This window comes from Papilio polytes, unplaced genomic scaffold (assembly GCF_000836215.1).
Source record: "Papilio polytes unplaced genomic scaffold, Ppol_1.0 DF824146.1, whole genome shotgun sequence".
In the NCBI taxonomy this organism is placed as follows: Eukaryota; Metazoa; Arthropoda; class Insecta; order Lepidoptera; family Papilionidae; genus Papilio; species Papilio polytes.
Window position 1 is genome coordinate 3,974,893 of NW_013525058.1, and position 11,750 is coordinate 3,986,642.

The 11,750-nt window shown below is 37.0% G+C and overlaps 1 protein-coding gene across 1 annotated transcript in view; it reads left to right on the top strand.

Annotated features, from left to right (window-relative positions):
• The window catches only part of LOC106111755 (peroxidasin homolog), a 71,116-nt gene that overhangs the window by 36,598 nt on the left and 22,768 nt on the right, over nt 1-11,750 (top strand). The window lies entirely within an intron of this gene.

The window sequence follows — 11,750 nt, forward strand, 5'->3', positions numbered from 1 at the left end:
AATTAATCGTATACAATCACTTCTATATTGGTTACTATAAGGTATAGAAAAATAATCAAGATGACATATCATGTTTTAAAATAAATTTAAAATAAAGGACGTGACCAAATTTAAAATCCTGAAAAGTAATATTTCCAAGGCGATTTACAACAACAGACTGATTTACAATTAAGGGATGGGGGAACTCGGCAAGTGAAAGCAAGGTTAAAAATAAAAGCAACGCTTTGCACGTGATGTGCTCGCGTGTTGATGATATCATACAATTTACACCCGTGCCTTAACATTTTAACACAGTCGTGACGAAGCGGGCGGCGAGCGGCGGGCAACGGGCGGCGGCGGGCGGCGGCGGCGGCGGGCGGCAGAGTGCCGTACCATTCCAACGTCGTTTGTCATCATATTTTTATTTACATGACCCGCTTTAAGCTCCACTCTGTTCTATTTACATAATATTTTTTAATTGCCGCGCAACACGACAGCCACAAAGTGCCCACGTATAGGACCTTTAAATAGCTGAAGTACTCCGTTTGATTGTCATATCTCAAATGTAACTTGAATAGATTTCTCTGTTGCTTATTCGTCAAAATAATACTCTAGAGAATAGCTTATCAGGGTCATCCAAAATTACTTACAAGACAACCGATCTTAATATTAACTTGGTCTGTATGTTTTGGTTAAATTTGGAAATTGAAATTGTTTAAGTTTGTACATCTCCTGTTGATAGATTGATGTGATGGTCATAAAACACACACATGAAATATTTATATTTGCAGTTCACTGCAGACTGTTGCCGATGAGCCTTGTTAAACTAATAAATTATATTAATAATCTGTACGGCAACAATGCAGCGATATAATTAACACTTCGGATGAAATTAATTAATGTAATGAATTTTCATTCTTATTTAATTTCATATTTATTAAATATACAATTCTGATCGAATTCTCTTGATTACGCTTTTTCGTGAGTTTAATGTGGTGTACGGAGAAAGCACTCGTTAAGGTACACTAAGGAAGGCCTGGTTCAGCAGTGGACTGATGGACTACACAGACTGTTGAATCATATATTTCGTTAAAGGCAGTGATACACGAAGCATTGATTTCATTTCGTTTCGCATTGATTTTGGACCGCTGTTGCAACTGTACCATAACCAGAATTTTGTTTAAAATCGGTGCTTTTATCAGCGACATACACAAATACATTAGAATAAGTAATTAAGATGACCCCAAAACATTTGGTTTAAACACAACGTAACTTAAATTTGCACCGCTCCGGCGCGGCGCGGCGCAGGCCCGCTGAGAGTTGCAACTTTAAATTTGATTTACGTATTTAACGGGCAGTGTATCTCGGGCGGGCGGCGGCGACCCAAGCATGGTGTACACCTCACTCCGTAGAGAATAATTAACATTACTGGACATTGTACCTGATTGTGGAATGAATTAATAAGAAGATATAATACCTGGCAGTAATTAATTATGCATTTAGACTGAACAAATACGACTGAAAACTTAAAATTCCTTTTACACGTTTACAACTTTTTGCTTTCGCTCTGTTTCGTGATATATGACAACAGCCACAACCAAAGTAAGGCTGCAATGGAAGCCTCTAACAGCATTACTTACATTTTGAAAAATGTAAAAAGCACTACCTACGACTGCTACAGATCCCTGCTCCACTCCACGCGGCAGTATGTCACGTGCCGCCGCGATGTGTCACCGCTTTTAATATACCATGTGTGACGTCACCGTCTGCACGTTCTTTTTGCTAATAACTTTTTTAATTTCCTCTAATCACGATAATCATTCACAAATTTATTATATTTTATAATTAAAAATGTCAAATTATGGTTATTATTATAATAGCCAGAGATAGTATGACGATAATATTAAGTAGTAATATTTTAAGTTTTCACATTGTATCTAGATTTACTAATTAAAATATCAGTATAAATGTAACAGAACATCCGACTTTATACATACAAACATTTCCTTTATTTTAAAATTGACGATCTCTGGTGCGGTAAACTTTTTGGCAACAATAATAACGCGATTATTCAAAACCATTTCCCCGGTTGTCAGAAATCGTCGCCGAGTTGCGACATCTAGCGGCGGCCGCCGTCAACCAGCGACCAGCGGCTGGCGGGCGACGGCGACCTCGTCACAAATTGCCGTCAAGTCGAGCATTTTAAATGATATCTTTAACTTTATACAACTGTCCCAACTTTGGAAACATTTTTGAAGCGGGAGCGTTCGATTAAAATACAATTTCGACTTGAATCGTACAATTTAATCAAGTTCTGCTTTAAATCAATTTAAATTGCTTCTGTTTTCATTCGGGTTTTTGCAATTTATTTTTTAATTACATTGCGTCTGTGATGATCGCGCAGCGCATTGGTCCGTCTACCGCCACACGCTTCGTCTCGCGTCCATTTACTATCGAGATATTGATGTTGAACGATTTGAAAAACGTTACCGAACGAATGCTAACAACAAAATCGAATCACTAAACCTTACAATCTACGGCAACAGGAAAGAAAAATGTAATAAAAGTAGTCGTAATGTTTATACACTTTTATGTGAATCAGACAAAGGAAATTGTGCCGTTCTACATGCCGGCGGGAATTGTAACTTTTAAATTTGATTTACGTATTTAGGAGGGCGCTGCGCTGTCTGCGAACCATACCACTGTGAACCTGCGAATTATTTAAACTTCAACACCTCAGTTTACAGAGGACATTGTTATTGTGGGTACGTCTAACTTTAACTGAAATTAATCACAGTAATAAACATTGTTTTGGACTTCAATTTAAAAAAGACATTCCCTTGAAAGTAGACACAGAAACTAAGATCTATTTGATGTTTACTGTTTGCAGTCAGACGAAATCAGAGCGAAGTTTACATGGCTATGTATATTGAATGTCAACTTCAATATGTAATTTGATCCTTTCGGGAGCATCTCTCCAATATGCAGTAGTTTCTTATTTCTAAAAACTCTTTCACCTTGAACATTCCTTTAAGTATTTCGTTTTGAATTTTTCTTTTGCAACTTCCTAAAAAAATGTCTTCTAAAATCACCGGACAGATATCATCCCGTCTTATTAACATTGAAACAATAAAAGAAGATCTATGTTCGCCAATGCAACGCTAAAGGCTGATAGATGTATGGACGTAATAACGTCAAACAATCGAGTTGGACACGGTTGCAATTTAAAGCATTCAAACTGCTAACTGAAAAGAAGATTTGTTCGAGCTGTTTATATTCGTATCTAAAGCTCGGATATTTTTCAGTGAGATAGCAACATACTAGTACTCACGGAATGAAAAGCAGAAGTTTAAATACTTTTAGTTTAGATAGACGTACCGTGGAGTACTTTACCTTTAGAAGCCAAGCAAAAGTTGGGTAACGCGTAAGTCTCGCAGACGCGGCTTGTTACTGGCCGCTACGCTCACGGCCGGCAATTTTTATTCCTTCACTCTAAAAACTTAACTAGCTACTATATATTAATAAGGTTAAAAAAGTTAGACAGGACGGGACAGCAGTTTCGCATAACAAGTTGGATTTTATAACAAGCTGCATAATTTAAATGTACAGAGTCCGCCTTTGAGGGACCAACTTCTTAACAAGAAATGTTACTTGATTGGTCCTCAGTAAACTAATTTTCCGAGATATTAATGCTCAATACAACTTCCTAACTTACTTCAAAGACGGAAACAACCTTTTTTGGTTATTTAAAGAGAGGAATAAAATTATGATAAGACTTTCTTATGACTCTTTGTAATTTAAATATTCGCTCAGAAATCTCGTACAACGTAAAGCGTTTTAACGGTTTTAAATAATCTAAGTTATTTTAATGTAATTAATTAAGATAATGTATTGTACATGTGTGACGTCGTTTGCATGTGCATGTGCATGCACGTCGCCGCACGGCCGCACGCATTCTCCTGGTGTTAGCGCCCTTTAGCAATCTAACATAGTAATCAGGAACAAAGTATTATGTGGCTCGGCTTGTTATTGTTAATGTAGTGTAGATGTACCGCCATTTACACGCAAACTACTAATTATATTTAAACTATAGCATAATCGTACAATGACTCATTGTTAAGGAGCATTAAAATTTAATTAATCTGTCAGTTTATAAGTTATATGACAAAGGATTTTCAGTTAATAGCTACGAGTACATGGCCACTAAGTTAAAATAAACTAGAGGTTGGTAGTTCACATTTTTTATATTTATTTGTGCCTGAATTATTGTGTAGTGATAAGTTTAACTCAAAAATTATGAAATAAATCACAAGCATACACATTATTTTCATTGGGCAACATAATTCATGGTAATGCTTAGAACAGAACAGCGCTATGGCTAGCTAGTTGTGGCACGTGTCTGCGGAACACAAAACATATAATTTTGAGCGGGAGAGCTTAGACAGAACAAATTTAAGTTTAAATTTGATTTAGATGTTAGAGAAAACGGAGCGGCTACATGTAGTCGTGAAATATTTACACTTCTTCGTCTTCGTAGAAATTCGGTAGAGAAAAGAACTGTAAAATTTAATTGTAAAACAAACACTGGGTTGGGTTAGTTTTAGGTTTCTAGGATTATTACTAAAACCTAATAATTGCTTAGCAGCTTCAAAATTAATATCGTCATGCAATATGTAACAATTCTATTTGTGAGTTTCACGACTAACTATGCATCAATTGTTTTCTAAGAGCGGGCGCACACCCTTGACTAAACTGTCGCACAACTGTTGCGCGATTGTCGATTGTTTCGCAGCCAATTTAACAGTTTAGTTGCACAACTAAAAATAAATATCGAGTAGTGTGCGCACCTCCATATAAGCTAATATGAATCAAAGCAACACTAAACAGTTGTGCTATAGTTTAGTTCTGTAACACACCTGTGTGTGCTCACGCTTTTAGTCTAATTTTGTTTATAATGTGAAAGGGACTTATGTTTTATAGCATTAGTTATAGTAAGTTTTCTATAATAAGTTTATTCATTACTAATGTGTTTTTATTCCTCGTTCCAGGTAATAATGGGGATGTACCGCCTCCTGCCTGCCGCTCACCCTCGTACTAAACACAGCTAAGCTCAGTCATATATAAAACACTCATTTTACTTACAAGTAATTTACGAATGACATTTTATGAAAGGCATTCAACCAAATTTATAGACAATATATTTGAGCGCACGTTACATGGAGGCTTGCGGTGATTAGCTAATGAAATGTTATTGAACATAAATACGGCCGCCGACAATTCCCCTGAGAGCCTCCACTGAAACATTATGGTTCATGTTTCTATTTTTCTTTGGACCAATTGTTTATTTTTAGAAGTACAAATATAAGTCTACAAAGGGATCGAGTACAGGTATTTCAATATTAAATATTTTAAGTATTGTCCAGTGATTGAGTAATAGGATTTTTTCGACTTCATTTATTTATATGTGTAGTTGTACTTGTATGTATGTACGCATCATTAACAATTCAATATCCAGCAGTTGATACACTGCTCCCGCGAATTGAGTTTCGGGTCGCCATGTTTCCGGACCATTCGATTCGATTGGAAAAGTTTTGTGCGCTGTTTTGTAAATAACTTGTCCACACTTTGTTGTTAGAGTTCGTTTTCAATACAGGACTCGTACAAATGTTAATTTTTGTTATTTAAAATATCATACTAAAGAAGAATAATATTTTTATAGGCTTATATCTTATGTACATTATGTTAGATATGTACATGTACATATATGATATGTATGTACGCTTATGTTTATAGACAATTTGCTCACAGAGCGCTCACAATGATTACACGCTCAAAGTTAGTGCACATAAAGTTTACACGTATCCCTTACTTAAGTGCTCTTTACTTTGGGTAACGCTCAAAGAAAAGATCTTCGTTTAACTGCCACTATCCGGAGACAATAGACAAATGTTACTTTCGTCGCGTTCGTAATTATGCATAGGTTGAAGAACTTAATAATAATCTGCAATAAACTTCAAATAGTAATATAAAATGTTATACACTTGGTTTATTTTATACGACATTATTATTCTTATAAAACGTTTGCAATTTAAAGGTAAATCGCAGCTAAATTATAACGGTGAAGCAATTTGAAAGCTGAATGGCAAGCTTTAGCGTGAACTTAAATTTCGCAGCTTTATCGCGCGTCCGTACGTCCGCAGTAATAAGGTTAATTTTGATTTATGCCTTCCCCCGGCGGCCGCGACGACCCCTCCTCATATTTTACTTATTTACACCACTACGTAATAAAACGCTGACGACAAAATGTTATTCTTTAAGGTTCCATAGTTATTATTTGTATTCTTTACCTATAAGCGAACATACATTTTACGTAAGTCTTTACTAAATTATCTGATTTTGTATTAATGCATTTCATAATCTTGTGGTATTAAAATAATAACTGTTGTTGGTATTACCATAGATAGTTAGATATATTTAGCTACCAAGATTATATAGAAAATCATTCCCAGCATCGGCAATATGCACATTGTACGAAGCTCATTCAGTTCATTTTACGGCCATCGAGTTGACGACATTGTATGTGGGAGCTTATTATGATTAGACGCCAGAAAGTTACCGAACATAAAGCTTAAAGTGATTCGCTGCTGACTGCTTCACATTGTAGCGTTCATAGGAAGCTGTTACAAGTTACAACTGACTCGTGTGTATAAATCTTTACATGTGTCGGATACAAGTTTGTTACATTAAAATGTTTTAACAGTCAACAATAATGTACATGTAAGCAGATTTACATTTTAAATAGCTTCTGTTACAGATAAAAGGTTGCAAAAATCACAAATGTATGTTGACAAAACTTTTAACTTTGCCTCGGCAGCGCTGCAGCGCCACAAGCCGCTGACAGCTGAATGTCAAACTGATTTATTTAGATTTATTTGTATTCATCGCAGCCACTGACCGCTGACCGCGCCCGACCTCGCTCACATCACTCTACAGTTTTTACATCTGACTGCTTGGAATGAAAATTAATAACGAAAGAGGAAATGCAATCATTGTTTAGTTCTGTGACATTATTAATTTAAACTATGGTTACTGCTAAACCATCGCTTCTTTTATTTAATGCTGTACATACACATTTTATCGAACAAGGTAATAAATACAAGGATTTACTTGTTGTTGCGAGTATATTGTTCCTATAAGACAATACATATAAAATGCAGGGAAGAACATGACGTAAAACTTTATTTCTGTGTAGAGACAAGGCTGCTAAAACACGTGTGTGTAAAGTTAAAATGTTTGAATATTTCATGGGTTCACTAGGACACGGCCGGAGTCAGCCAGCGCAGGTTGTAACTTTGTTATCTTACTTTTAGGAACAATCAAAATACGGAGAATGTCTCGTCTCGAGTCAATGTCACGTAACACAAAGCAACTTCGCGGCCGTCAAATGTAAACGTAGTGAAAGCGCCGCATGTTATTCAGTTATTCAAAGTCTACTTTGTTTGGCTGACATTGTGCCCCCGCCGCCGCCGCCCGTGGTCGTTGTCAATGCTGTTGACATTGAGACGACCTCTTATTGACTAATGAATGTAGACCGCAGCGCGCAGAGTGGCTGAAAACCGGAAACGACGCCACCGTATATTTGCATTTCATAATTGATTTTCCCTATCATGTAACTGCGGTCCTTGTGTTATGTTCTTTCGTCTTGTAGATTCCAGCAGAACAGGGTGCTTTTGACTTGATGATTCATAAAACCTTTCTCCAACATTGAGTATGTTGGGGCTCCGTATTACTGTCAATAACGTAGGCCATAAAAACTTATTATCGTCGCTTATTTAATATCCGTTTTAAATACGTTGCTAAGCTTAAATTCATAAACACAGCGTGACGTAACAAAGCTCGGGCGGTGAAAATAAAAGTGTAGTGAACTCTCTCCCCCCCCCCAGCCGCACCCCGCCACACCCTCGTGTCGACCCTCCAAAAGGCTCGTAAGCGAATAACAGCACACGACCGCTTTTTACGTAGCGACTACATTAAACCGTATATTTTGCCGACTGCTATAAAAACTCATGCGGCTCGCCGGCTACCAAATTACAAACATTTATCGAAAAAAATATCCGCGCATGAAAACTTCACATAATTACTTCTTCCGTTCTATTGCTATAATTATTTTACTTAATTTATTTATTTTATTACATTCACCAAACAGCTTAAAACTAAGTACATAATTACAAATGTGAATAATAAACTAAATACAGTAGGTTGTAAACCGAACTACATTACTATATAAGACCACTATGAAGAAAACGACAAGTGCAAGTATAATATACTTAACATTTAATTTTTGTTTTAACATTTTTGAACTTTATTCAAGCAATAGGAAAGTGGAGAAAAAATCTGGTATTACACTACAGACTAAAAATATTTACATTATTTGCCAGTTTTCCTAAAACGGGGATCTATTCCCTATCAGAGTGCTGTCGTAGAGTATCTATTGACTCTCATAATGTACTCATTCAGTACGGGTCAACACTGTGATCAGCTGACACTGTATCTGTGGTCGCCATATCATCATCTTGGCCGATGATTTACCGATTAACGTAATTAATTTTGTCTTTATGGTACAATATAATTAGACTTTGTCAAAAATTATGCGTCTAGGGAGCACGGATTTCCGACCGAAAAGTCGGATCACATTCAAAATACACAAAGAAAGCGTTCGTTAGGCGACATTCGTGACAAAGCGAAATTTGAAACGTTGCAAAAAGAAGTCGCTAACAAGCGGAGAGTCAGCCGCCGCCGAATAAATACAATTCAGTTTGTGTTTCCACTGGAAAGTGGATTTTCTTAGCGCGAGCGCCTTAACGAGTTATGTTGTTCAGACTTCATCTCATTTCATTTTGCTTTCGAGCTGTTTTATTTTTGGCGAAGACGAAGCAAAATGTTGCGATGATTTTAACATTCTTTGCTTTCTCTGATTAGTTTATGTAAGAGATTGTACGTAACGTCCGAGTTATCATTTTTACTCTTTACAGCATTTATAAGGAAAACCAAATCCTGAGTTAACACATAAAATACAGAGATATGTAAAAAACTGACAATACGCATCAAATACTTAGAACATTATTCACTCAGATATAGTTTCAATGCATGTGAAATTGAATTTTATTTCACGTTTTGTGCCGAGTCCTTAAAAGCAGTCGCGTGCCAAAACTTGTGAGATTTCTGCACTATTTTAGATTTAACCTGGCGTCTACAGCGAAATGATATCGCTTGTAGCCAAAGTAATATTTCAATTTTATGCAGCTTTATCATGTTATCGTTAAGTTGAAAATACCTCTGAAGTAAATTTATAAAAATACTACATCGTCATAAAATAAATGACTGCTATAATACTCGTTGTTATAGTAAACATTTGATATAAAACCTGAAAGCATAAAGGTAAGATGTGTTACGATGGCAAACTGCTGACTGAGACAACTTACGAAGGACACTTTAGAACAAAGGTGGTCCAGCCGGCGCGGCGGTCGGCGGCCATTACCTCGCCGCGCCGCCGCACCTCCCGCACCGCCCGCACCGCCCGCCCGCACCGCGCTGCGGCCCGCAAGCCGCAAGTTACGTGCTCGTAAACATCACTCATATAATAAAAGTAATGGACGTGCATGTTTTATGCGCGGATGAATACTTTTCATTTATACGCACGACTACTTATTTTTGGAAGGAGTTGATATTTATATTAATCGATTAAAAAATCCTAATATTGTACGGTCCATTAACATTTGTTTGCATTTACATTGAATTAATCGGTAGAGAATGTTACTAACAATTATGTTCGGAAAATTCAAAATGAAATCTATAATAACAAAATATATAATAATGCTTCCTTAACTCATATTATCGTTTAATTATCTATACAATTGTATAATTTCTTGCTCAACTATGTGAAGCAAAGTAGTGCGCCGCGTCTCCAGCGAGGAAACTTGTGTGGGATTTAGAGCTTTGACGCGTTCCTGGAGATTACAACAATCCTCGCACCTCCTTCACACAGTGCACCTAGTACTAGCTACGTATATCTAGTCAATACTTTATCTATCTGCTTTTCCTAACTATATGTCTCTGAGCTATATGTGAATGAACATCAGAGCTATATGTGATTGAACATCACAAATATGTTTTTCTATTTCCAGATCTTAAGAAAACTATTAAATAATATTTACCTATTACATCTTTTAAAGCAAAACAAATAGTGTAATCTTACTTCTTACTTAATAATATTCTAAATGCGAAACTTTAGATGGATGCTTTTATTTTTATTTATTCCGCCCGGACGTAGTCGCGGGCGAAAGCTAGTAGTAAATAAAATCAATGTGTAGTAAGAAATAAACATGACGACAATGTAACGTAACTTAAAATGTTATAAATATGTTTCACACATAAATATGAGATTAAATAAATTGTCGCCGCGAAGGGGAGGTGGAGGGAAGGTGGAAGGAAGGAGGTAGAGGAGCGGCGAGGTGTAACAAGCGGAGGGAATCGGTTGATTTTCCAAATTATTTCTAATGAAATTTAGTTTCGCTTTGGAAGTGAAAAGCGGATTCGTTATCAAGAGAGTCGCGTAACGAGTTCAGTTGTTAGTCGCTGACGACGACGCCGGCGCTGACGACGACTCGCTTACTTGCTTATTCTTCTGTAAATTCTACGTAACTGAGGAAAAAGTTACATTTCCTTATTTCCTTCCACGTGGCACTTAAATTAAAAAGGGAAATCAACCAAACATTTGTTTACAAAAATTCGTTCTAGATTCTAACCTAAACATTGTATAAACCAAACTAAGCTTTGTTCTTAACCTTCGTATATTTAAGGCTGGAACCCCGGATTCTTTTTATTCTACTCGTTTTTAACTTTTTTGTTTTGCTTACTAACTATGTATATGTACGTTTCGTTTTCGTATCATTGCTGAAAAAGCAGACGAATGATATGTTCATTTACTTAGATGAATAACGTGTATTTGCATGTAAAATGGCCCGGTACAAACTCGTTATTTCGGAGTACACAGTCGTTATTTATTTCCAGTCATTTAGGTTCAAAATTTACGCGAGATTCGAGGCCGAGCAGGCAAGCGGGCACACGAGGGGCGGCGCGGGTGGCAGCCAGCTCGCGATGGCCCTCGCATAAATATCTCTTGCAAAAACAACGGCGACGGAGATGACCACATCAATCACGGGCCCGCAGCAGCGACTCTCTACAAGCAGCTAAGTGAATGCAGAGTGCCGCTCTGCAAGGTCATATCGCCACCGTATGCTGTCACACCCTTTTTTATTCAATTCCAATGTAGTTGTTATAATGCAAAATGTTCGGTTATGTGGTAGTTACGATTCTATACATCGTAACTCATACGATGGCACTTCGAAAGGTGGCGTTGCGGTTGAAGTGCGAAACATTCGCTAGCAACACAAACAGTGCGTGTTGTTGCGGGGCGCGGGGAGAGAGGACGCGAATATTTCCCGCGCTTTGCTAAGCTTCCATTTGTTTTGTGACTTCAAAAGGCGGAGCGCGAGCTCGCCCTTACGACTTTCAACTCCCCAATATTACTGCTGCTTAGAATAATTCCACGAAACTAATTTCATATGTACATTCGTAGTATTGCTACAAATACCTACAGACCATAATGCTAACAGAATGTTAAAATACTCTTGCAAATATAACTGTTTTAATTAAAACATATATTAAAACCTTATCGCCTGTGCCTTCAGATAAATTTCTTCGATATTGGT